This window comes from Saccopteryx leptura, chromosome 6 (genome assembly GCF_036850995.1).
Source record: "Saccopteryx leptura isolate mSacLep1 chromosome 6, mSacLep1_pri_phased_curated, whole genome shotgun sequence".
Classification (NCBI taxonomy): Eukaryota; Metazoa; Chordata; class Mammalia; order Chiroptera; family Emballonuridae; genus Saccopteryx; species Saccopteryx leptura.
The window spans coordinates 37,121,294-37,147,334 of NC_089508.1; the positions used below are offsets into that span (position 1 = coordinate 37,121,294).

The 26,041-nt window shown below is 41.2% G+C and overlaps 1 protein-coding gene and 1 pseudogene across 10 annotated transcripts in view; one reads left to right on the forward strand and one right to left on the reverse strand.

Moving 5' to 3' along the window:
* The window catches only part of WDR89 (WD repeat domain 89), a 46,342-nt gene that overhangs the window by 14,685 nt on the left and 5,616 nt on the right, over positions 1 to 26,041 (forward strand). For 4 of the 10 annotated variants that reach the window (XM_066343368.1, XM_066343361.1, XM_066343369.1 and 1 more), the window contains exon 2: positions 4,656 to 4,803. The gene's annotated coding sequence lies outside the window, so the exon portion shown is untranslated. Of the gene's footprint in view, positions 1 to 1,194; positions 1,528 to 4,655; positions 4,804 to 20,472; positions 20,713 to 22,452; positions 22,635 to 23,808; positions 23,967 to 26,041 lie in introns of those variants that run through there. The other 6 variants (XR_010746251.1, XM_066343362.1, XM_066343363.1 and 3 more) reach the window with 6 other exon arrangements.
* Positions 7,674 to 8,400, reverse strand: LOC136377038 (transforming growth factor beta regulator 1 pseudogene; annotated as a pseudogene).

The following is a 26,041-nucleotide window of genomic DNA, read 5'->3' on the forward strand; positions in this document are numbered from 1 at the left end:
TTTGCTCAAACCAGCAATTATGGATCATGATCCCATGCTTAAGCCGGCAACCCTGTGCTCAAGCTGGCGAGCCAGAGCTCAAGCCGATGAGTCCATGCTCAAGCTGGAGACCTTCGGGGGTTCGAACCTGGGACCTCAGCGTTCCAGGTTGACAATCTATCCACTGCACCAACACAGGTTAGGCTATATACCCATTTTCTTAATTATCATGAAATACCTGTTTTTCTAAGCCTCAGTTTTCTCATTTAAAAAGCAGTATTGATATAAAAAACCCTATTTTTTAGGGTTATTTTAGGGTTAAATGAGGCAGTAGGTTTGAAGAGACTAATTTGAAACCTAGATATTAATAATTAATATTAGCTGCTGGCTACTTTTTTTTTCTGTTCTCCTTTAGTTTTTATTCTTGTACTACTCATTCTTAAACAGTGGTGTTCCAGGGTTTCATTCTTAATATGCTGCTTGTTCTTTTTTATTTTTTTTCAGAGCCAAAATTTTGCTTTATTGAAAAATGCTTGGCAGACAAAGAAATTACAACCAAATGTCCAAAGCATTGAACAAATGGTTTTACAGCTTTGACTCTAATACATTAAACTGCTTATAAAAAGGAGAAAATGTCTGGGGGAAAAAGTGAAGTTAAAATGATTTTTAGCCTGATCAGTGGTTGCACAGTAGATATAGCATCAACCCAGAATGCTGAGGTCCCTGGTTCAGAATTCCAAGGTTGCCAGCTTGCGTGTGGGTGTGTCAGCTTGAGAAGGGCCCACTGGCTTGAGCATGGGATCATTAACATGATCCCAAGGTCGCTGACTTGAGCCTATAGGTTGCTGGCTTGAGCAAGGGGTCACTGGCTTGGCATGAGCCCCCTCAGTCAAGGCGCACGTGAGACGCAATCAACGAACAACTAAAGTGAAGCTATGAGTTGATGTTTCTCATCTCTCCCTTCCCCCTCTTCCTCTCCCTTTCTGCCCCTCTCTCTCTTTCTCTAAAAAAATTTTTTTAAAGAAGACTTTTCTCTTACAAATAGATGAAAGGCAAATTTATTAAAATCTATTTCACAATGCTTTTTAAATGATTTTAATAAAAAATAGTTCAAGGAATTAATAAAACCTATTTTTCAGAATTCAGTAAAATAAAAGCTTATTGACTTAAGATTTCTCTCTTCAAAGATGAAGTTAACTCAATTGGCATCTATTTTGATCAAAAGCAGAAGTAATAAACTGCCAGGCTACTCCATGACTAGAATTGAGATAACCTGTGGAGGGTGGTCATAAGAGGAGCAGGCACTTCACTGAGTGTTACCACTCAGGTTCCAAATTCAGAGAAGAGATTTTTTCATGTCTAACAAATAGCACCAGGAATATGATGTTCATGAAATTCTTCAAGATTCTGAGGGCCTTCAGAGTAAATTTGGAAAGCTGCGCCTGACCTGTGGTGATGCAGTGGATAAAGTGCCAACCTAGAACACTGAGGGTGCCAGTTCAAATCCCTGGGATTGCCTGGTCAAGGCACATAAAGGAAGCAACTACTGTGAGTAGATGCTTCCTGCTTCTTCCCACTTTTTCTCACTCTCCCTCTCTTTCTCTCTCTCACTCCCCCATCCAAAAATCAATAAATAAAATCTAAAATAAAAAAATTTGCAAAGGTCCAATTACATTTAAGATGTGGGATGTAATGAACAAAATGAATTAACAAAGCAAAATAGAGACAAACACATAGATAGAGAGCAGGCTGACAGCTGTGTTGGGGTGTGGAGGGATTGAGCAAAAAAGAGAAAGAAAAAAACTGGACAACAGCGTGGTGATTGCCAGGGGCAGGGTGGTAGAGGATCGTGGAGCACTATGTGGGGTGATAAATGGTGTGGCTATTAGGGTTTTGTGGTCCCATCTACATTTTGGTAATATTTGTTCTAGTTCTCTGAAACACATCATTGGTATCTTGATTGATAGGAATTATGTTGACTCTATTTGCCTTGGGTAATATGGAAATTTTAATGCTGTTAATTCTCCCTGTCCATGAACACAGTTGACCTGCTTGCTGTTTTATATCATTCTGTATAATTCCTGGTCAGGGCGTTCATCCACTTTCCTAGGTATTTTTTGTTGTTAATTTTTATTTATTGATTTTAGCAAGAGAGGAAGGATGGAGATAGAGTGATAGGAACATTGATCTGTTCCTGCATGTGCCCAGACCAGGGATCAAACCAGCAATCTCTGTGCTTACAGACAATACTCTAACCCAGTGGTCCCCAACCTTTTTTGGCCATGGACCAGTTTAATGTCAAAATATTTTCACAGACCGGCCTTTAGGGTGGGACGAATAAATGTATCACGTGACCGAGACAAGCATCAAGAGTGAGTCTTAGACGGATGTAACAGAGGGAATCTGGTCACTTTTTAAAAATAAAACATCATTCAGACTTAAATATAAATAAAACGGAAATAATGTAAGTTATTTATTCTTTCTCTGCGGACTGGTACCGGTCCACAGCCCGGGGGTTGGGGACCACTGCTCTAACCAGCTGAGCTATCCAGCCAGGGCCTCTTTCCTAGGTTTTAACTACTGCCTAATTTGTATAGTCTGATGACCCAATCTCATACTATCCCCCCTGAGCTGTATGTAGACTAATATATCCAAGTGTCCGCTGTTCATCTGCCCTTGGCTATCCACACACTTTCCTTAGGCTTGTTATGGGTAAAAGTGTGAAAGGATTTTAATCGAAAATGGAACTGAAAGATAGGAAATGGAGAATATCGAGCATGTGCCTTCAGAAAAATGAAAGACTGGGAGATTGATTTCCTGCAATATCTAATTTATAAAAGATTGAAGCTTTTCCTCCAACCAATGAGAATCTGCCAAGAATCTCTCTTGATCTTTTTTTTATTTTTGTGACAAAGACGGAGAGACAGAGAGAGGGACAGATAGGGACAAACAGACAGACAGGAAGGGAGAGAGATGAGAAGCATCAATTCTTCGTTGCAGCACCTTAGTTGTTCATTGATTGCTTTCTCATACGTGCCTTGACCATGGGCCTTCAGCAGACCGAGTGACCCCTCGCTCAAGCCAGCAATCTTGGGCTCAAGCTGGTGAGCCTTGCTCAAACCAGATGAGCCCATGGTCAAGCTGGCAACCTTGGGATTTCAAACCTGAGTCCTCTGCATCCCAATCCAACACTTTTCCAGGGATCGGAAACCTATGGCTCGTGAGCCAGGTGTGGCTGCATCTGGCTCGCAGACAAATCTTTAATAAAAAAAATAATAATGTTAAAAATATAAAACATTCTCATGTATTACAATCTATTCATTTCCTACTGCTCATGTTCATGGTTGCGGGTGGCTAGAGCCAATCACAGCTGTCCTCCGGGACAACACCAAAATTTTTTTTTTAACATTTTTTTAAAATTTATTTATTTATTTATTTTATTTTTTTACAGAAACAGAGAGTGAGTCAGAGAGAGGGATAGACAGGGACAGACAGGAATGGAGAGAGATGAGAAGCATCAATCATTAGTTTTTCATTGCGCGTTGCAACACCTTAGTTGTTCATTGATTGCTTTCTCATATGTGCCTTGACCATGGGGCTTCAGCAGACCGAGTAACCCCTTGCTGGAGCCAGCGACCTTGGGTTCAAGCTGGTGGGCTTTTGCTCAAATCAGATGAGCCCACGCTCAAGCTGGCGACCTCGGGGTCTCGAACCCGGGTCCTCTGCATCCCAGTTCAACGCTCTATCCACTGCGCCACCACCTGGTCGGGCCAAAATTTTTTTTTTTTAATTTTTTTTACTTATTGATTTCAGTGAGAGGAAGGGGGGGAGAGGGAGAGAGAGCACTGAGCTATTCCTGTATGTGCCCGACAGGGAACAGAACCAGCAACTTGGTGCTTCAGGATGGCGCTCTAACCAACTGAGCCATCCAGCCAGGGCGGGACAACACCAAATTTTTATTGGGTAATGCATAATGTACATGGGTCGTTGTGTGGCTCTCATGGAATTACATTTTTTTATTTTTTTATTTTTATTTTGTGTGTGTGTGTGTGTGTGTGTGTGACAGAGACAGAGTCAGATAGGGACAGACAGGAAGGGAAAGAGACAAGAAGCATCGATTCTTTGTTGTGGCACCTTAGTTGTTCACTCATTGCTCTCTCACATGTGCCTTGACCAGGGGGCTACAGCATACCAAGTGACCCCCTGCTCGAGCCAGCAACCTTGGGCTCAAGCTGATGAGCTATACTCAAACCAGATGAGCCCGCACTTAAGCCAGCGACCTCCAGGTCTCGAACCTGGGTCCTCCGTGTTCCAGTTTGACACTCTATCCACTGCACCACCGCCTGGTCAGGCCAGAATTACATTTTAAAATATGTGGCGTTCATGGCTCTCTCAGCCAAAAAGTTTCCGACCCCTGCTCTATCCACTGCGCCGCCGCCTGGTCAGGCTCTCTTGATCTTTGAACTTAGTGAGCTCACTACCTGGCTTTTTCTTGAACTTTCTCCTTTTGCCCTTCTTGCCCATAAAAGCAACCAGACCTAAGCCATCAGTAGTCTTGCCTGTAGTTAGTTTTCTGTGGTTTGCTTGTCCAGAATTGCAGTTCCTCTGCTATTCCTGAATAAATTCAATTTCTGGTTATTTGAGCTTATTTCAGTTTACCTTTTTTTTTTTTTAAGGTTGACATTACATTGTGTCAGAAGTGGGATCTAAAGGAGCAACCACCAGAGACCACCAAGGAATGACAGTCCCTGGAATTGAGTTAGGCACCCGCACTTGAGCCCTGTGTACTGTTGGCTCCCACAAGTCACCGTAACTTCTGGTTCGGTAAGTCTCTTCTCAGGTCTTGAGCTTCCTCCTTTTGGTCAAGATCTGACTTTATTTAGGTCTTGGATAGATGTAAATTGTCCTGGTGAGCACTCTTTGTTTCTGATATTGGAATCCCAGTCATGTGAATGTTCTAAGGGTGCCCATCTTAGGGGGACTCTTGCTAGTTACGTTTTAAAATTATGCTCATCCTTTCTCATGCTTTTGTTTTTACTAAAGGGCCAGTTTTACAGGGTAACTTAGAACTCCAATGGGCATTATGGAGAACTTTTGATGTCCCCAAACTTGTTCTTCTCTGAACTAAGAGATCTGGCTACAAAATTAATCTAAATGGAATAGTTATTTTAATTGGTATGTGGAGGCTTCTAAAGGTGTTGGATTTCTAAATTGCTTCCTTAGAATATACTTTTTCCCAATTGACTAAAGTAAATAAATAACTAAATAAAAAAAGCCATAGGCGTCTCCTTTGTGCTAACCAAGGGCCCTCCTAACCCTACTGCTCCACTTCCTCTATGTCCCTTTCTGCCACCTCCTCTAACCAAGGGCCCTCCTAACCCCTCCCCTCTATCTTAGCTTCCTTTTCTATTACATAAACCTCACTAAGCAAGTCTGTTAAAACTTTCCTTTCAAAATTAGACCTTCCGAGGATCCTACTAAGTCACCCTAGATTTCCTACATCCTGTAAACAAAGGATGAACTTAGAGCTGTAATTAAAGATTTTCCAAAGGGGATTGAGGATCCCCATAGATTTGTGGAGGAATTCAATATTGTAACCCTAATTTACCAAACTGATCTCTCCAGTCTTTATCAGTTAATCCACTTGGATTTCATTTAACACTGTTTTTTGTGGGGTTTTTTTATTTTATTTTTTCAGGGACAGAGAGAGAGAACAGAGAGAGGGATAGACAGGGACAGACAGACAGGAACAGAGAGAGATGAGAAGCATTAATTATCAGTTTTTTGTTGTGACACCTTAGTTGTTCATTGATTGCTTTCTCATAGGTGCCTTGACCGCAGGCCTTCAGCAGACCGAGTGACCCCTTGCTCGAGCCAGCGACCTTGGGTCCAAGCTGGTGAGCTTTTGCTCAAACCAGATGAGCCAGCGTTCAAGCTGGCAACCTCAGGGTCTTGAACCTGGGTCCCCCGCATCCCAGTCCAATGCTCTATCCACTGCGCCACCACCTGGTCAGGCTGAATTAGAACTGTTAGTTGGGGAAACCTTGAACAATCCTTAGGGTTTAAGTCAGTGTCCTGATCAGGGATCGAACCAGCAACTTCTGCACTTTGGGACTGTGCTCTAACCAACTGAGCTATCCAGCCAGGGCCAGAATTTTTCAATTTTAATGAAATCAATTTCTTCTTTTCTGATTGCTTTTGGTATTCTAAGAAATCTTTAACCCAGGGCCTTAGTTTTCCTGGGTTTTTTTTCTTAGAAGTTTTGTAGTTCTTGCTCTCACAATTAAGTCTACGATCAATTTTAAGTGAATTTTTATTCCTTATTCTGATTTATTCTTTATCTGGTATTAATAAACCATTAGAGATTTCTTCTTATTAGTGTTTGTATGGTATATCTTTTTCTATTCACTTACTTTTAGCCTACTTTGTATTTAAATAGTTTTTCTTTTTATTTTTAGATAACTCATAATTGGGTCTTACTTCTCCCCTTTCTCCCAATCCGAAAATTTCTGCCTTTCATTTGGTGTTTCAGACCATTTATATTTAATGTAATTATTGCCATGGTTGAATTTACTAGCTTGCTAGTTTTTTCTAGATTGTTTTCTATTTTTCTCATCAGTTCTTTGTTCCTTTTTTATTATTTTCTTGCCTTCTTTTGGATTGAGTGTTTTTTTATGATTACATTTTATCTCTACTATTGATTTGTTAATTTTACTTCTTAAACTGTTTTTGAAAAAAGTATTTTTTTTGTGTGGTTCCCCGAAGTTTGTTTATTTATTTGTTTATTGTTTATTTTTAAGTGAGAGGAAGAGAGATATACAGACAGGCTCCCACATGCACCTGGGCCAGGATCCACCTGGCAACCCCCATCTGGGGCTGACGCTTGAATTGTCTGAGCTGTCCTCAGCGCCCAGGACCTACGCTCAAAACAGTTGAGCCACTGGCTGTGAGAGGGGAAGGGGGAGAGAAGGGGGAGAGGCTGGGGAAGAGAAGCAGACGGCCGCTTCTCACGTGTGCCTGACCTGGGATCCAACCTGAGACTTCTGCGTGCCAGGCCCATGCCAACCGGGGCTCCTCTAGGTTTACAATGTTTGTTTTTAACTTGTCAATATCTACCTTCAATAAGATAATGCTATTTTATGTTGTAAGAATCTTGCAACATTTTCCATTTCCTCCTATTACTATTGCTGTCATGTATTTTACTTTTAGTAACCCCTCAATATATAGTTACTGGGTTTTTTGCTTTAGCCATTTAAATATATAGTTATTAAGATTTTATTTATTGATTTTAGAGAGAAGCTAGAGAGAGAGAGAAGGAGGGGAGGAATGGGAAACATCATCTAGTAGTAGTTGCTTCTTGTATGTGCCTTGACTGGGCAAGCCTGGGGATTTGAACCAGTGACCGTCAGCATTCCAGGTCAATGCTTTATCCACTGAGCCACCACAGGTCAGACTTTTTAGGGAAATTTTTTTTTTTTTTCAAAAGAAATTTATTACTAAAAATAAAGCAGGTGAAGTTTTTCTCGGGGAAAACTGTAACCATGGGAACCTCCATAACAGAATGTGTTAATTTAACATCTTCCTTCTGAATTTCTTCCTCCTTCCATATAGTCTAAATTCTAGTTTTAAGTTTGAGGAAAATCATCATTATGAAAATGATGAGGTATCTGATCCCTTCTTGTTCAGACTGAAGACTATCTTGGGGTACACTGCAGTGGAGAGTTCAGGTGCTGTAGGCGATGATCTATTTAGGGCTCATGTGTCAGGAACATGGTTTGGTAAGAAGACACAAAGGCTGTAGGCTGAAGCTCTAGAAGACCCAAGCATCCTTGTAGAATGGGATCGTTCTATCTTCATCAAAGAACTGTCTCTGGAAGGTTTCAGAGCTTAAAGCTACATCATATTCTCTGTTGGTCCTTGGGGTAGTTGGCCATCTCCAGGTTGGCACACATCAAATGTCACCCATTGGTAATTGACACATTTTTGAGCTCCTGTACAACTCTGGATCAGATTGTGGATGGTTGCATGAGAAAACCCAAGAAAGTCACTCCAGAAGGAAGCAGGTTAAACATTAGCTTCCCCATAGTAGTACTTATGGCCTGAGCTGCTTGGCATGAGGCATTTGCAGAAGAACTGACAACAGCATTTTGGGGGTCATCTTCTGGAACAATTTCAGACTGAGGTTGCATACCACCTTCCAATCTGACAGGTACACAGACACTTGGTCTGGAACTTCATGTTGGCATATATTCGAGTACTGCAGTAGCCCACAGGGTAGATAGCACTGTCCATGGAAGTCAGGTTGGTGACAGGCTTACAGTTTGTTGTACTCCTTGCCTTTTTCTTTTTTCTTTTTTCTTCTTCTTGGCCCAGAAATGAGCCCAGCTCCCCATAGAGTTCCCACAGACCTGGCCGCACCATAAGTCAGGGCAAATCAGAGCTGTGGGAAGGAGCTGCAGCGTATATTTATACTTGCGCTTCAGTTAGAGCCTAAAGTCGGAGGAGGCTTTTTTTTAGTTCTTTTATTATTACTATTATTGATTTTAGAGAGAGAGAGAGAGGGATAGGCAGGGAGGGAGGAGGTGTGAGAGATGAGACACATAAGCTCATAGTTGCTTCACTTTAGTTGTCCTTTGATTGCTTCTCTTACGTGCCTTGAGGGGAACAGGGCTCAAGCCAGTGACCTTGGGATCATGTGGAGGATCCTAGATCAAGCCAGTGACCTCTGGGTTTTGAACCGAGGACCTCATCATTGGGGTGGATGCTCTATCCACTGTACCACCACCGGTTGGGCTGGCGGGGCTTCTATAGCAGGTACCTCTTTCCTTCTTTTGCTTTAAGAAATTTCCCTCAGGAGGAACAATTTCATCTCAAATACCATTTTCAAACACAGTGGCTTTGGCGGCCTTGTGCAGCGCTAGCATTTGAGCTGGGTGGGATATCTTCCTTTGGGAGATTTTTCATCCTGGCTTTGCAGGACTGCTCTGTGGCCTGGGGTGAGGGGGTCATGGCATGCCCCGTGGCGGGGCCTCCTGGGCACTGGTGGAACCAGGCTCTGAGGAACCCACCTCTCCCAAATGCCCTCAAGGTACAGGGCTGGGCCAGACATCCTACAACCTAGCCATAGCGTCAGGCCTCCCACACTTCCTGGTCTGCCTCGGCTCGGAAGTAACCCTCAAGGAAGTTTTTGAAAGAAAAAATCTTACATTTACTCTCATGTTGACCGTTTACAGTGCTCTTTCCAATACTCCTTCCTAGTGGCTGAGTATCTGTAACATTTCTTGTTTCGCAGATCTGCTGACAGTAATTCTTTTCAGCTTTTGCTTGTATGATTATTCTTTTTTTTTACTCTGTGATTTGAAAGGGTATTTTTGCTGACTGCAGAGTTTTGTGCTGATGTTTTTCTGTCAGTGCTTTAAAAATGCTACTCCCTTGTTCACTCACTTGCATAACTTTTCTGTACTAATTTTTAGCAGTTCCTCCCAACTTGCCCTTCTATTCCCCTCACTGCCTGCCCTGTCAACCTTTAATCTTTTGTCTTTACAGGATTGCCTATTCTTGACATTTTATATGAATGGAATTATACAATATACGTGGTCTTTTATGTGCGACTTCTTTCACTTCACATAATCTTTCCAAGTTTCAGACACCTTGTAGTACTTTATTTCTTTTTTTTTTTTTTTTAACAGAGACAGAGAGTCAGAGTGAGGGATAGACAGGGACAGACAGACAGGAACGGAGAGATGAAAAGGATCAATCATTAGTTTTTCATTGCGCATTGCGACATCTTAGTTGTTCATTGATTGCTTTCTCATATGTGCCTTGACCATGGGCCTTCAGCAGACCGAGTAACCCCTCGCTTGAGCCAGAGACCTTGGGTCCAAGCTGGTGATCTTTTTGCTCAAACCAGATGAGCCCGCGCTCAAGCTGGTGACCTCGGGGTCTCAAACCTGGGTCCTCAGCATCCCAGTCCGACGCTCTATCCACTGCGCCACCGCCTGGTCAGGCTATTCCTTTATTTCTGGCAGAATTATCTTCCATTGATTGGATATATCATATATTTGTCCATTTATTAAGAAACTTCTGAGTTGTTTCAACATTTTTGCTATTATGAGTAAGCTATTCTGAACATTAGTATACAGGGTTTTTTTTAGTGTATTTTTTGCATGAGTGTATTTAACTTTGTGAGAAACTGCCAAACTTTCTCATAGAGGCTGCTACATTTTACATTACCACCAGCATTGCATAAATTTATTATTTTTATTTTTTATGTTTATTTTATTGATTTTAGAGAGAGGAAAGGAAGGGGGCGGGAACAGGAACATCAATATGTTCCTGTATGTGCCCTGACCAGGGATCAAACCAGCAGGGTTTCAGTTTCTGTACAATCTTGCCAACACTTGCTTTGTTTTGCTTTCGTGTTTTAGAATAGCAGTTCATAGCCCCTGTCTGCCCGCAGCCACCTATTTAACCGTATTTCGTGCATCACATTCTTTCTCTGACTTGGCTTTAGCTGCTTGGGCCCACTTGCTAGTTCTGTGCTCAGGAGGCTCTTAGTCCAGTTCCTTGTTCCCTCTTCTCATTCTGGTCTCAGCTCATGTCACCTTGTAGGAGAGGCTTTCCTTTAATGATGGAATGTAAAAGGCCTTTTTAGCTGTATTTTTCTTGCCTTACCCAATATTATTTTTATAATTCTTACCATTGACTATTTTCGTTATTAGAATTAGTTAGTTGTCTGTATATCTATCTGTCCTCCATGAGAACAAGGATTATGCTATCTGCTCAATCCAGTGTGTTCTAGGCCTGTTGCATCAGCTTTTTGAGACTTGTTTTTGAATTATTGGATAGGGTAATTCTTCAGGAATCTGAGATTTAATTTTTTTTTTTTTTTTTTTTTTTTTTTTGGTATTTTTCTGAAGTGAGAAGTGGAGAGGCAGAAAGACAGACGCATGTGCCTGACAGGGATCCACCCGGCATGTCCACTAGGGGGTGATGCTCTGCCCCTTTGAGGCATTGCTACGCTGCATTTGGAGCCATTCTAATGCCTTAGGCAGAGGCCATGGAGCTGTCCTCAGCGACCAGGCTAACTTTGCTCCAAAGGAGCCTTGGCTGTGGGAGAGGAAGAGAGAGACTGAGAGAAAGGAGAGGGGGAAGGGTGGAGAAGCAGATAGGCACTTCTATGTGCCCTGGCTGGGAATTGAACCTAGGACTTCTACACGCCAGGCTGACACTCTACCACAGAGCCAACCGGCCAGGGCCAGTAGATTGAGTTTTGATATAACTTATCAATTTCTAGCTATACCACCATATGCATGGACTGTTTCTTTTATAATGCTCTATCATTGTATTATAGGCCATGTTTCTTTTTATCCCTCCCTCCCCCCCCCCCTTTTTTTTACAGACAGAGAGTCAGAGAGAGGGATAGATAGGGACAGACAGACAGGAACGGAGAGAGATGAGAAGCATCAATCATCAGTTTTTTGTTGCGACACCTTAGTTGTTCATTGAGTGCTTTCTCACATACACTTTGACAGCGGGCCTTCAGCAGACCGAATAACCCCTTGCTTGAGCCAGCTTGAGCCAGCTTGAGCCAGCTTGAGCCAGCTTGAGCCAGCAACCTTGGGTCCACACTGGTGAGCTTTTTGCTCAAACCAGATGAGCCTGCACTCAAACTGGTGACCTTGGGGTCTCAAACCTGGGTCTTTCCGCATCCCAGTCCGACGCTCTACCCACTGCGCCACTGCCTGGTCAGGCCCCGCCTTGTTTTTTTAAAGGGATCTGAATGTCTAGATAGAGAAAAGCTCATTTTATTTATTTATTTATTTATTTACTTACTTACTTACAGAGAGAGAGTCAGAGATAGGGACAGATAGAAACAGAGAGAGATAAGAAGCATCAATCATCAGTTTTTTGTTGCGACACCTTAGTTGTTCATTGATATGTGCCTTGACCGTGGGCCTTCAGCAGACCGAGTAACCCCTTGCTCAAGCCAGTGATCTTGGGTCCAAGCTGGTGAGCTTTGCTCAAACTGGCGACCTCGGGGTCTCGAACCTGGGTCTTCCTCATCCCAGTCCGACGCTTTATCCACTGCGCCACTGACTGGTCAGGCCCTCCCCCCTTTTCTTATGGCAGTTATTAAAGAGAACATTTGCTTAATTTTTAAAAGGGTCTATTCAGAATTAGAAAAGGAATTAGTAGTAAACATATAGTACCAATTCAGGAATTGGACTGTTCCACATTGTTACTAACTTCAAAATTAAGCATCTGGTGCCTGGGGGAGTGTGGTTTCTCTCTGGTTAGCCAGCTGGCTGTTCTGGAGGGGCAGAAGCAGATCATTGCTCTTGCTGAAAGAAGCTGGGTATTCATAGGCTTAATTTAAAAGGTGAGGTTGGGGTAGAAGATCTACTTGAGAAAATGGATGTCTCAGGATGTTATTGAAGAAAATGTCTTTATTCTTTAAAAGATAACTTGGAATGTTGTATCTGGCATCTAAAGGATAATTTATGTTGTATGAAAAGGTGTGTATCATTCCCACCGACCTTTTTCCTTTTCCTTGGTAACAGATTCCTGCACTTTAAAGGCTGTGCTTTTTGTAAGAATTTTAGTGTATTTTTAATGCATGAGATGCCATATGTTACTGCAGCCAGTATCTTGAACATTCACGTGAATAAGAATAGCATATTTAGACTCACTAAAAAGCAGGATTAATTTACAAAGACATTAAGTCTCAGTCATTAATGAATATGATATTTAAAATTACACTGAAGTTGTAGCAGATGTCAGTTTAGCATACCTTCCACTAAATATTCATCACTTTTCCCCAAATTATAATGAGTGTTTTTTGGCAAATTGTTTAAAAGCCAATTCTGTGTTAGTTTAAAACATACACACAAATTTCTGTGAATTTTTGATATAAAAATTTTCTGTGAGATTTTCTTCTAAAATTACCGTAAACTAATACATGCTTTTAATCCCAAAGTTGTGTTTCGTCTGTGACATACTGGTAATGAATGTGACTGACTGTTCCTATTTTACTCTTCCCCAAAATATTAATAACCAGGTTCCTAGGTTTCACCTATGCAGTTTTGCTTCAGATAAGCTGGCATTAGATATGCTTAATAAATAATAAGCTTCTTTATTTTCCAGTGCGTGAGCTTTTGTGGCTACCATTAGATTTTTCAGGTTTGCTACTGACCTTGCACACGACATTCAACATAAGTAGCTACTGCTTCCAAGTGCTCTGCTAATACACCTTACCCCCTCCTTCCTTTTTTGTTTTTTTTACTATTTTTTTATTTTTTTTCAGGGACAGAGAGAGAGTCAGAGAGAGGGATAAACAGACAGGAATGGAGAGATGAGAAGCATCAATCATCAGTTTTTCGTTGCAACACCTTAGTTGTTCATTGATTGCTTTCTCATATGTACCTTGACCGCGGGCCTTCAGTAGACCAAGTGACCCCGTGCTCGAGCCAGCAACCTTGGGTCCAAGCTGGTGAACTTTGCTCAAACCAGATGAGCCCACACTCAAGCTGGCGACCTCGGGGTCTCGAACCTGAGTCCTCCGCATATCAATCCAATGCTCTATCCACTGTGCCACCGCCTGGTCAGGCTCCTTTTTTGTTTTTTAAGTATAATATATGCTTCTTATACAGGTAACGTGGTCTACCCCTAACTTTTTTTTCTTCTTCTTTTCCAAGTGAGAGGAAGGGAGATAGACTCCAGCATGAACTTCAACTGGGATCCACCTTGCAAACCCCTTCTGGGGCCGATGCACTGCCTATCTGGGGCCATGCTTGCAGCTGAGCTAATACTTTTAGCACCTGAGGCAGAGTCTCCACAGAGCCATTCTCAGTGCTCTGGGCCAAGGTGCTCAAACCAGTGGAGCCATGGTTGCAGGAGGGGAAGAGAGAGAGAGAGAGAGAGAGAGAGAGAGAGAGAGGAGGGGAAGGGAGAGGGTTGGAGAAGTAGATGGGCGCTTCTCCTGTGTGCCCTGACTGGTAATTGAACCCAGGACATCCAGGTGCCAGGCTGATGCTCTACCATTGAGCCAACTGGGCAGGGCCCAACTTTTAAGAATGTATGTGATATGTACTTACTATAGAGGTGGTATAGAGTAGGAGTTAATATTACGGGTACTGGAACAAAAATGCTTGAGGTCAGAAACCAACTTTACTGGTTATTCTGATTTTTCTCATTAGTTTATGAATATATAGTATGTATAGGGTTATTATGAGGTTTTAAATTGTTAGTAAAGATCTTAGTGATGTAGAAAAGTATTAGAAAAAGGGCAATTCCATATATATGCACACATTCTCACCCATCCTCTAGATACTTGAAATACACTTTATGAATCATTTAAGTAAGGCTAGGCTAAGCAATGTTTAGTAGGCTAGTTGTATTAAGTGCATTCTTTTAAAATGCATTTTCAGATGCCTCTTGGAAGAGCCCAAGATGGGCAGAGCATTGCTCCCTAGTGGGCTTGCCAGGTGGATCCTGGTTGGGGCACATGTAGGAATCTGTCTTTGCCTCTCCTCTTCTCACTAAACAAAAACAAAATAAAAATAAATAAATAAATAGATAGATAAAATGCATTTTCGATTACAGTATTTTTTTTTACAGTATTTTCAACTCATTGGGTTTATTAAGATGTAGAGGTTGAGGATCATCTATACATTTCTTCTAAATAGTATAGCATTTAATTTAAGTTGACTTAATAAACAAAAAATAAAATGAGCTTGCCTGACCAGGCAGTAGCGCAATGGATAGAGATCATAGGCCTGGGGTGCTGAAGACCCAATTTCAAAAACCCCAGGTCTCCGGCTTGAGCATGGGCTCCCCAGCTTGAGCGAGGGGTTGCCGGCTTGAGTAAGGGGTCACTGGCTCAGCTGGAGCCCCCTGTCAAGGCACATATGAGAAAGCATTCAAATGAACAAATAAAGTGCCGCAGCAAAGAATTGATGCTTCTCATCTCTCTCCTTTCCTGTCTGTTCTCTCTCTTGCTAAAAAACTAAAATAAAAATAACATAAAATGAGCTTTTTGGCATAGAAACATTTCTGGCATGTTAAGTACTTGAAGTCCTTTCCTATCTATAATTCCAACCATCCTAAATCTGTAACAGGGTGAATTTAATTTTTCATAGTACTTTCTTATAATCCTTTGTATTTCTGTGGTGTCATTTGTCACTTTTCTCATTTCTGATTTTATTTATTTGGGTCCTCTCTTTTTTTCTTGATGAGTGTGGTTAAACATTTATCAATCTTGTTTATCTTTTCAAAGAGCCAGCGCTTAGTTTCATTGATCTTTTGTAATTGTTTATTTTGCTTAGACTCTATTTTCACTCTGATCTTTATTAGTTCCTTTATGTGTAAGATTAGATTGTTTATTTGAGATTTTTCTTGTTTCTTTATTTTTTTAAAAGATTTATTTTATTTGCCCCAGTCGGTTGGCTCAGTGGTAGAGCATCAGCCCGCTGTGTAAATATTCTGGGTTCAATTCCTAGCCAGGGCCCACAGGAGAAGCGCCCATCTGCTTCTCCACCCCTCCCCCTCTCCTGCTTCTTTCACTCTTCCCCTCCCGCAGCCAAGGCTCCATTGGAGCAAAGTTGGTCTGGGTGCTGAGGATGGCTCCATGGCCTCTGCCTCAGGCGCTAGAATGGCTCTGGTGCCAATGGAGCGACTTCCAAGATGGGCAGAGTATCGCCCCGCAGTGGGCATGCAGGATGGATCCTGGTTGGGCTCATGTGGGAGTCTGTCTCTCTACCTCCCTGCTTCTCACTTCAGAAAAATACCAAAAAAAAAAAAAGAAAAGATTTTTTTTTATTATTATTTATTTTAGAGAGGAGAGATGTTGATAGGTAGGTAGGTAGGTAGGTAGGTAGGTAGGTAGGTAGGTACATAGATAGATAGATTAGATAGATAGATAGATAGATAGATAGATAGATAGATAGATAGATAGATAGATAGATAGATAGATTAGATAGATTAGATAGATAGATAGATAGATAGATAGATAGATAGATAGATAGATAGATAGATAGATAGATAGATAGATAGATAGATAGATAGATAGAAGGGGGAGGGAGCAGGAAGCATCACCTCCCATAAGTGCCTTGACCAGGCAAGCCCAGGGTTTCAAACTGACGACCTCAGCATTACAGGTCAATGCTTTATCTACTGTGCCTCCACAGGCCAGGCTGAGATTTTTCTTGTTTCTTGAGGTAGGCCTACAGGCTGTGAATTTCCCTCTTTAGATTGTTTTCGCTGTCCCCCTCCCCCGTAGATTTGGGGTGTGTTTTTATTTTTATTTGTCTCAAGATTTATCTTTTGATTTCCTCCTTCCTGATCTGTGGTGGTGCAATGAATAAAGCATCAACCAGGAATGCTGGGGTTGCCAGTTCAAAACCTTGGGTTTTCGTATTCAAGGCACATACAGGAAGCAACTACTGCGAGTTGATGCTTCCCGCTTCTCCCCCCTTTCTCTCTCTCTCCCTTTTCTCTAAAAAATAAAAATCAATAAATAAAATTAAATAAATATACTGAATTCTTTCTTGATCTCATTGTTAACTCATTCATTGTTTAGTAACATGATATTTAGCCTCTGTGTGCTTGTATATTTTTCTTTTTTTTTCTTGTGAGTTCTAGTTTCATACACCTTTGTGGTTGGAACAAATGCTTAATATGATTTTAGTCTTCTTAAACAGGAATATAAAATGAAATGAATAAGGCAAATTGAATGACAATTTATTAGAAAAGAAGTTGCCCGACCTGTGGTGGCGCAGTGGATAAAGTGGCGACCTGGCACGCTGAGGTCATTGGTTCAAAACCCTGGGCTTGCCTGGTCAAGGCACATATGGGAGTTGATGCTTCCTGCTCCTTCCCCCTTTTCTCTCTCTCTCTCTCTCTCTCTCTCTTTCTTTCTCTCTCTTTCTTTACCCTCTCTAAAATGAATAAATAAAATCTTTAAAAAAAAGTTAAAATATTTATTGCTTTTTTTATGTCAAGAATTGTGTTCTCTACATACTTCTGTGTTTCTGTATCATATTCTAATTACCTCTGTTTTTGTACCTATCACCCTATATTATAATTGTGGGGTTTTTTGTTTTTTGTTTCTAGAAAATTGTTTATTTGTGGGACTATAACCAAGTTAGAGTCTGACACATACATCCACATGAATCCCCCGTGTATTTAGCATTTAAAATGTAAAAAAAAACTGACCATAAAAATTTAAAGTCTAAATAAACTGTATTTACATGTCTAACTCCCATCTTAAAACTACAAGTATGTTTTTCACCTTAATCTCCAGCATTTAGCATTATATGTAATATTTTGTCATAATAAACACTCAATATTGTATCAATTTTTATTCCCATTTTAAAGATGAGAAAACAGATAGGTTAGGTAATTGTACAATGATGGCTTTGCTAGGTTGTGGTAGAACAAGGGCTTGGGCTTGGGATGTTTTTTAAACCTGTTGCTTTTTTCATTGTACCACATTGACAATTTTTTGATAAGCTGAAAATACTTAACTGCATTCTTTCCAAATTGCCAATCTTTGAAAGTATTTATTTGTTGCCTCCTTTTTAGAAGAATGGGGCTTGAGGACAAATGTTCCAGGATACTGGTTTTGGAACCTTTGCCTTGACTGAGGGGCTACAGCAGACCGAGTAACCCCTTGCTCGAGCCAGCGACCTTGGGCTCAAGCTTGAGAGCTTTGCTCAAACCACATGAGCCCGTGCTCAAGCTGGCGACCTCGGAGTCTCTAACCTGGGTCCTCCACATCCCAGTCTGACGCTCTATCCACTGCACCACCGCCTGGTCAAGCTTAAGATGTTATATATTGATTTTAGAGAGAGGAGAGAGAAGGGGGGGGAGGAACTAGAAACATCAAATCTTAGTAGTAGTTGCTTGTCGTATGCACCTCCACCAGGCAAACCTGTTGAACTGTTGACCTCAGCATTCCAGGTTGATGCTTTATCCACTGTGCCGCCACAGGTCAGGCTAGATGGAGCTTCATATTGAGTTTTAAAATTCTGAATCATTTCAGTGGCTTTTTGTTGTTGTTGTTGTTGTTGATATCTTTAGAATCAGGAAATTACACAGTTATTACTGAGCATAGATTTTTATGACGTGAGAATTCCTTTGTGTATACTTTGTTTTTTGTTTTTATTTGTTTTTTAGCTAGAGAGAGAAAAAGTGAGAGTGTGGGACAAACAGAAAAGGAGAGAGATGAGACACATCAACTCAAAGTTGTGGCACCTTAGTTCATTGATTGCTTTCTCATACGTGCCTTGACCGGAGATGGGGGCTCCGGCTGAGCAAGTGACCCGTTGCTCAAGCCAGTGACGTTGGGCTTCAACCCAGTGACATGGGGTCATGTCTGTGATCCCACACTTCAGCCACCCACCCCATTCTCAACCTGGTGAGCCTGCGCTCAAGCTGGATGAGCCCGTGCTCAAGCTGGTGACCTTAGGGTTCGAACCTGGATCCTCAGTGTCCCAGGCTGATGCTCTATCCACTGCACCACCGCCAGGTCAGGATCCTATTTTTCTTTTATTTTGGAACAGAAAACAAATAAAAAATGGGGGGGGGGGTGAGAATAGATGTTCTAAAGGAAACAAAGACAAAATCCCTGTTGTCAGTATGAATGAAATTTAACATTTTAAAGTATGTTTTCTAAATTTTTCTTTGTAGGAGCCTCTTACATTAAGTCAGTATTTGATTATATACTCAGGGACTTTATTTGATTATATCTAATTAGTTAGGGTGGTTCTGGTTGCATTAACAAAAACTGCTGCAATCTGACTTAAATGGTCAGAAAATGTGGAATCGCAGAAACATGGAATAGAAATTCTTTCCATCAGTTGAATTGGATCCACTTTAGAATTAGTGTTTTACATCTGAACAAATTGTAGTTGGGCAGGGAATACATACATGGATTAGCAAAAGTGTAAGCTTTCTAAACCAAATTACTGGTTACAAGGGATAAAATAACTGAATAGTTTAGGCTAATCGGAATCTGCCCTGGGAGCTGGGGTCAAGTTCTGAACTTATGCTGAAGCCCTATGTAGGGAGAAGGGGGGATGATTGGAGGGGTTCATCACACTGTCCACTGGAGTGTCTTAATTGCCCTTCAAATAAAATTTGATGTATAACTGACTACTACTCTGTCTTTTGCAGGATTTAATTGTTTGTGCTGGATAATGGGTGCATGGGGGTTTCTTTTAATATTCTCTATTCCATACAAATTCCGTAATAAAAAGGTTTAAAAAAAAGTGGGACACAAGAAAAATGAAGAGGCCCTGGCTGATGGCTCAGTGGATGAACCAGAGTTCGTAGGTCCCACCCCCAGTCAGGGCGCCTACGAGAGGCGACCAGTAAGTGCACAACCAGATAGAACAGCTATGTGAAACAAGTTGATGCTTCTTTCTTTTTCTCTTCCTACATCCCCCTTCCTCTTTCTTTCTCTTTCTCTCTGTCAAAGCAATGGAAAATAAAAAAGAAAAATGGATGGTTGCTTATAGTAGTGTTTTTCTAGGTTGGTGTTTGTTTTTCCAATCATCCTGTTCTCTTTCTCCTCCGCTTATATGTAGAATTAACATGTAAATCCTCCTCTAAAAGCCTAATAATACACATGTACTTTAATTGAAGTTGACACTAATACTTTAGTACTTACATGGAAGAGCAATACCATGGTATTGGAATGAACACAGGTTCACAGGTTTTGAAGTTACAGCTTGGGTTTCAAACGAGACTTCCCTGTATCCTCCCATTAGAAGCTAGAAGATTACTGACAAGTTACTCAGTTTCTCTGAGCTGCAATTTTTTCTGTAAAATGATAATAATAATATCTACCTTATATAGTTAAGTGATTAAGATAAAAAAATTAGAAGTTTCTAGCCCATAACCTATCATTTGTTGAACTCCAGTTATGATTGTTTTCTTCTCTGTGAGACTCAATTATCCTAGCCCAATTTGATAGATGTGGTAGCATTATTATAGTTGACTTATAAGTATAGATTGCGAAGTTATTAGAGCCTGTTCTTGAATTACTTTTCCCATTAACCATCTCCCTACATTTGGGACATTTGCTAGACTTCTGCATTTCACAATCATCATAGCTAGTGATAGTCACTGGGCAATATTAAGTTTTAGCTGTGAGGAATCAGGTTTTTTGGCCCAATTTTAATTGTCTCGTTAGTTAAAAAAATAGAACGGTATATGATGCTTATGCTGTCCAATTTTTCAGGGATGGTGAATATTCATACCTGAAAGATAGAAATATATCTATTTCTAAGTATAATTGCTTATTTCTGATTTTGTAAAATAATATATAGAAGACTTTTAGTATTGTACTTTTTGTAATCAGTTTCTAAATAGGTGTAAAATGCATGTTATTTTCTTTTTCTTTTTTCCTTGAGAAAGAGAGAGAGGCATCAATTCTTTGTTGCGGCACCTTATTTGTTCATTGATTGCTTCTCATATGTGCTTTGACAGGTCAGGGAGAGGGCTCAAGCCAAGCCAGTGACCTTGGGCTTTAAGCCAGTGATTTTTGGGCTCAAACCAGTGACCATGGGATCAAGTTGATGATCTTGTGCTCAAGCCAGCTAGCAAGCTGGCAAGCCCGCGCTCAAGCTGGATGAGCCCACACTCAAGCCAGAGACCTTGAAGTTTGAACCTGGGACCTCGGTGTCCCAGGTGATCACTCTAGCCACTGCAGCACCACCGGTCAGGCAAGTATGTTATTTTCTTTTAATACTTTTTGTCCCTTGTTTATATGGGGGGGGGGGGGATCTGCTTAAGGCCAAAGCCACAAGAGGAATTCATACTTATGTTTAGGAATTTATTATTAAGTAATCAACTTTTAACTATAGAAGGACAATTATTCAGATAAAAGGTTAGTTAGCATTTCCTATCTAGTGTATTGCAAGATGGCAGTTCACCAGGAATTTAATATTCTAACCCTCTTGAAGTGTTGTTTGCTTTGGGGTGTCTTTCTAAACTCTTATACATGCGTTATCTTCTTCCCCCCTCCCCAAGTGAGAGGAGGGGAGAAAGATAGACCCCGTCATGTGCCCTCACCAGGATCCACCTAGCAGCTCCCATCTGGGGCCAAATGCTCTACCCATCTGGGGACATGTTTGCAACCAAGCTATTTAGCGCCTGAAGGGGAGGCTCCACAGAGCCATTCTCACCCAGGGCCGATGCACTCAAACTAATCAAGTCATGGCTGTGGGAGAGTAAGAGAGAGAAGGGGGAGGGGTGGATAAGCAGATGATCGCTTCTTCTGTGTGCCCTGATGGGGAATCGAACTCAGGACATCCACACACCAGGTCTATGCTCTACCAGTGAGACAACTGCATTCTTTGCAGTGGTCTGTGCTCTACCACTGAGGCCTCTCCTTTTATTCATTCCTTTCTCTTTTAGATTATCTTCATTACTCTTCTTTTCTCCTCTGTATTCTTTGCTTTAGTACTCTTTTCTGTCCATTTCTTTTGCACCCTTTTTAATATGTGTGCATGTGTATTAATATGAGTCTCTCTCTACATTCTCATCCCTCACTAGTCTATTAAGATCTAGAATGCTAACTAAGCTTCCTTTTATGCATCTAACAAACAAAGAGATAAAAGTTATGGTTAATCTTTTTTTAATTATGGTTAATCTTATTTGCTCTCTTCATATGTTTTTCTTAGGTTGAACCATATGAAGTTGTCAATATTGATTTGAGTTACAGAAACAGATTTAACCTAATACTTCCCTAAGCATCCTATAGCCCAAAAGTAGGATTTGGAAACTGATAGTAGGAGAGTTGGATATTGCCTCAAGGTTATGGCTTAGATAACTGGATAGATCGGAGTGTTGTTATGGTTTCTATTGACGGAAATGGAAAAAATTGAGAGGTTTACGTTTTTGTCATTTTTTTAGGGGAAGGTTTGGTGGGGAAGTATAAATAATGAGTTTTATTTGGGGGTGCAGTGGGATACGTTCAAGGAGAAATGGCTAGTAGACAGTTGGAAATATGGATTTGAAAATAGAGAGATAAGGTTATTGGCATATAGGTGGCGCTTGAAATCATGAATATCAATGAAGTTACCCTGTGAGAATGTAGTGAAGAGAGAGACTGTGGCTTCTCTGGAATACTGGGAAGTGGATCATGCAAAGAAAGCTGAAATGAGGGCTATACATAGAAGTAAAAGTATATTCATCATTATAGAATTATTCATTAGTATGTAAAATTAAGAATTAACTATATAGCTTTTGAGGTGGTATTTCAACTATGACTCACTTGCATACTAATGTGTTTAAACATTAGCTAGAGGTTTCCATGTTTCCCTGTAAGAGATTAAACTATTTTACTGTTTATATCTGTGGAAGACTATAAGCTCTATAGCTTGACAGTATTGGGAGATATAACCACCTTACCCCTGATACCTTGTTTCCTTTCCTTCCCTCCATCCCTCTGCTTCATTTAAACAGTGTGTCATGAAGGCAACCATTGTGATTGTTACCATTGCTACAGTCTGGAAGTGCTAGTTTGCTGTAGCCTTCTATCTGAAGCCCACTCTGCCTGTCTTATAAATGACCAGAATCCTCTGAATTAAAGTCTTACAGGCCTGTTCCAATGTGAAACACTTTCCAGGAAACAAAATGAAGGTAAAGAGTATATAGTACTACTGTCCTGCTTGGGTATAACAGGTCAGAGACATAGTCTTATAAATCACTGATAGCTTAAAAGCCACATTATACTTTCTTATTGTTTAAAATTCTCGTCAGTCTAATTTTTTTATATGCAGAGATCCAATATGAGGTAGTAGCAGAGAATTGTATTGTTTTTGTTTTTGTTTTATCTCACACAATTTGAATATTTCAAGAGTGGGCAGTTATTTTTTCTGGAATTTAAAACAGTTTCTTTCTTGGATTGTATAGGCAGTACACTTTTAAATAAATGTACATTTTCAGATATATTGGAACCTAACCTGTGGTGGTGCAGTGGATTAAGCATGGACCTAGAATGCTGAGGTCTCCAGTCCAAAACCCCAGGCTTGCCTTACCTGTGGAGGCGCAGTGGATAAAGCGTTGACCTGGAATGCTGAGGTCACCAGTTCAAATCCCTGGGCTTGCCTGGTCAAGACACATATGGGAGTTGATGCTTCTTGCTCCTCCCTTCTCTCTCCCTCTCTCTATCTCTATCTCTCTCACTCTCCTCTCTAAAATGAATAAAGCCTTTAACAACAAAAAACCTGGGCTTACCCAGTCAAGGCACATACAAGAGGCAACTGTGAGTTGGTGCTTCCCACTTCCCCCCACCTCTCTCTAAAAATCAATAACTAGAATCTTAAAAAAGAAAGATATATTGGAATAGCTTGTGGTAAATAATTATGTTAATGTTTTTCTTCACAAATGAAAAATTTTCTCTGTATTTCCTTTTTGTGATTTATTTAAAATACTCTTAAAGAAAAGAATTGGGCCCTGGCCGGTTGGCTCAGTGGTAGAGCGTCGGCCTAGTGTGCGGGAGTCCTGGGTTCGATTCCCGGCCAGGGAACACAGGAGAAGTGCCCATCTGCTTCTCCACCCCTCCCCCTCTCCTTCCTCTCTGTCTCTCTCTTCCCTTCCCGCAGCCGAGGCTCCATTGGAGCAAAGTTGGCTGGGGCGCTGAGGATGGCTCTGTGGCCTCTGCCTCAGGCGCTAGAATGGCTCTGGTTGCAACAGAGTGACGCCTCAGATGGGCAGAGCATCGCCCCCTGATGATCTTGCCAGGTGGATCCCGGTCAGGCGCATGTGGGAGTCTGTCTGACTGCCTTCCCGTTTCCAACTTCAGAAAAATGAAAAAAGAAAAGAATTGCCTGACCAAGTGGTGGTGCATTGGGTAGATCATCAACCTGGGACATTGAGGACCCAGGTTCAAAACCCTGAGGTTGCTGGCTTTAAGCCCAAGGTCGCTGGCTTGAGCAAGGGGTCCCTGGCTAAGCTGAAGCCCCCAGTCAAGACAGGTATGAGAAAGCAATCAGTGAACAAGTAAAGTGCTGCAACTATGAGTTGATGCTTTTCTTCTCTCTCCTGTCTGTCTCTTTCTCTCGCTAAAAAAAATTTAAATGCCATTATTTTACTAATTTCCATGAGCAGAGCTCCCCTTCCAAACACAAAGACACATACAGTGTACTTTTAGATTTATTCTGTTTCTACTAAAACTCTTCAGCTCTTAATGTATGGAAGTTCAATCGATTATTCATTTATTCAATAACCATTTATTGATCTGAAATAAGCAAGAGTCAAGTAATAAGTTTAAAATAGGGGTTTTCAAAAAAATGGAGTGAAAAAAGCAAATTGCAAGAAAAAGATACATATAAACGTGATGTCATTTCAATAAATTTTTGATCATAGCAGTTGTATCTGTAATGCTTCATTTAAAAAATGAAGCCAATATGACAAAATGTTAACATCTGTTAAATCTGGGCAATATGTATTTTGGTGTCTGTTATGCTTTTTTCTATGTTTCTTTGAGGATCAGGAAGCATCATCTTGTAGTAGTTGCTTTTCATATGTGCCTTGATGGGCAAGCTGGGGTTTTGAACCAGCGACCTCAACATTCCAGGTCAACACTTTTTCCATTGCACCACCACAGGTCAGACAACATTTAAAATTTTTTATTGTTTTTTTGTATTTTTCTGAAGTGAGAAGCAGAGAGACAGACTCTCGCATGCACCCAACCGAGATCCACCTGGCAAGATCATCAGGGGGCGATGCTCTGCCTATCTGGGCCATTGCTGCATTGCAACCGGAGCCATTCTAGTGCCTGAGGCAGAGCCCATGGAGCCATCCGCAGCGCCCAGGCCAACTTTGCTCCAATGGAGCCTTGGCTGCGGGAGGGGAAGAGAGAGACAGAGAGGAAGGAGAGGGGGAGGGGTGGAGAAGCAGATGGGCGCTTCTCCTGTGTGCCCTGGCCGGGAATCAAACCCGGGACTTCCATAATCCGGGCCAACACTCTACCGCTGAGCCAACTGGCCAGGGTAACATTTAAAATTTTTTAATTAATAAAACAGGAATTATGATAGGGAATGACAGGGCTACTTTATGTTGGTTAATCAAGAAGAGTTTCTGCGAGGTGACATACTGAGACCTGAATAAATAAAGGAGTTACTCATGCAGAAAAAAAAAGGAAGTATTAAAATAGCAAAAGTATGTCAGGCAGCTGTTTCTGTAATTGTAAGAGCAAGCATGACATCTTCAAGAAAAAAAGCCATTTTAGCCTATCTGATGGAAAACCAACAATTATGCTGCAGAGATGACTACTCCAGCATAATTGTTAAAAGTCTGTTTAGGCTTGATCTGTAGTGACGCAGTGGGTAAAGCATTCAACTTGGAATGCTGAGGTCACCAGTTCGAAACCTAGGCTTGCCTGGTCAAGGCTCATATGAGAAGCAGCTACTGAGTTGATTCTTCCTGTTCCTCTCCACCCCCTTTCTCTCTCTCCCCCCCCTCTCTCTATAAGTACATAAATAAATAAATCTTAAAAAGAATTTTAAAAAAGGCTGTTTAGTCTCTGAATACTTATGTTGAGGAAAGCTCAACATTTTTAAACTTACCTTATTCCTAAACAGTTTTTTCATGTACGGCTTACAAACATGGGGTCATATCAGAAAGACAGAGAAACTGTCCAATGGCCAAGTCAGGGACAGTTTGAGCACCAATAAAAACTACAAAGTGATGGATTATAACACAGTTTTAAAAGCCATAAGTTCTTAGTGATATACAAAGAAAGAAAGAAAGGAAAAAGCTTTTCTTTATAGAAGAATGCCAAATAAGGTTAAAAGAGTGATAGAATTAGAAAATGACCCATGGCTGGTTGGCTCAGGGGTAGAGCATCAGCCTGGTGTGTGGATGTCCCAGGTTCAATTCCTGGTCAGGCAGGGCACACAGGAGAAGCAACCATCTGCTTCTCTCCCTCCCCTCCCCCCCTTCTCTTTCTCTCACTCTTCTCCTCCCACAGACAAGGCTCAATTGGTTTGAGCGCATCGGCCCCAGGTGCTGAGGACGACTCCATGAAGCCTCTGCCTCAGTGCTAGAA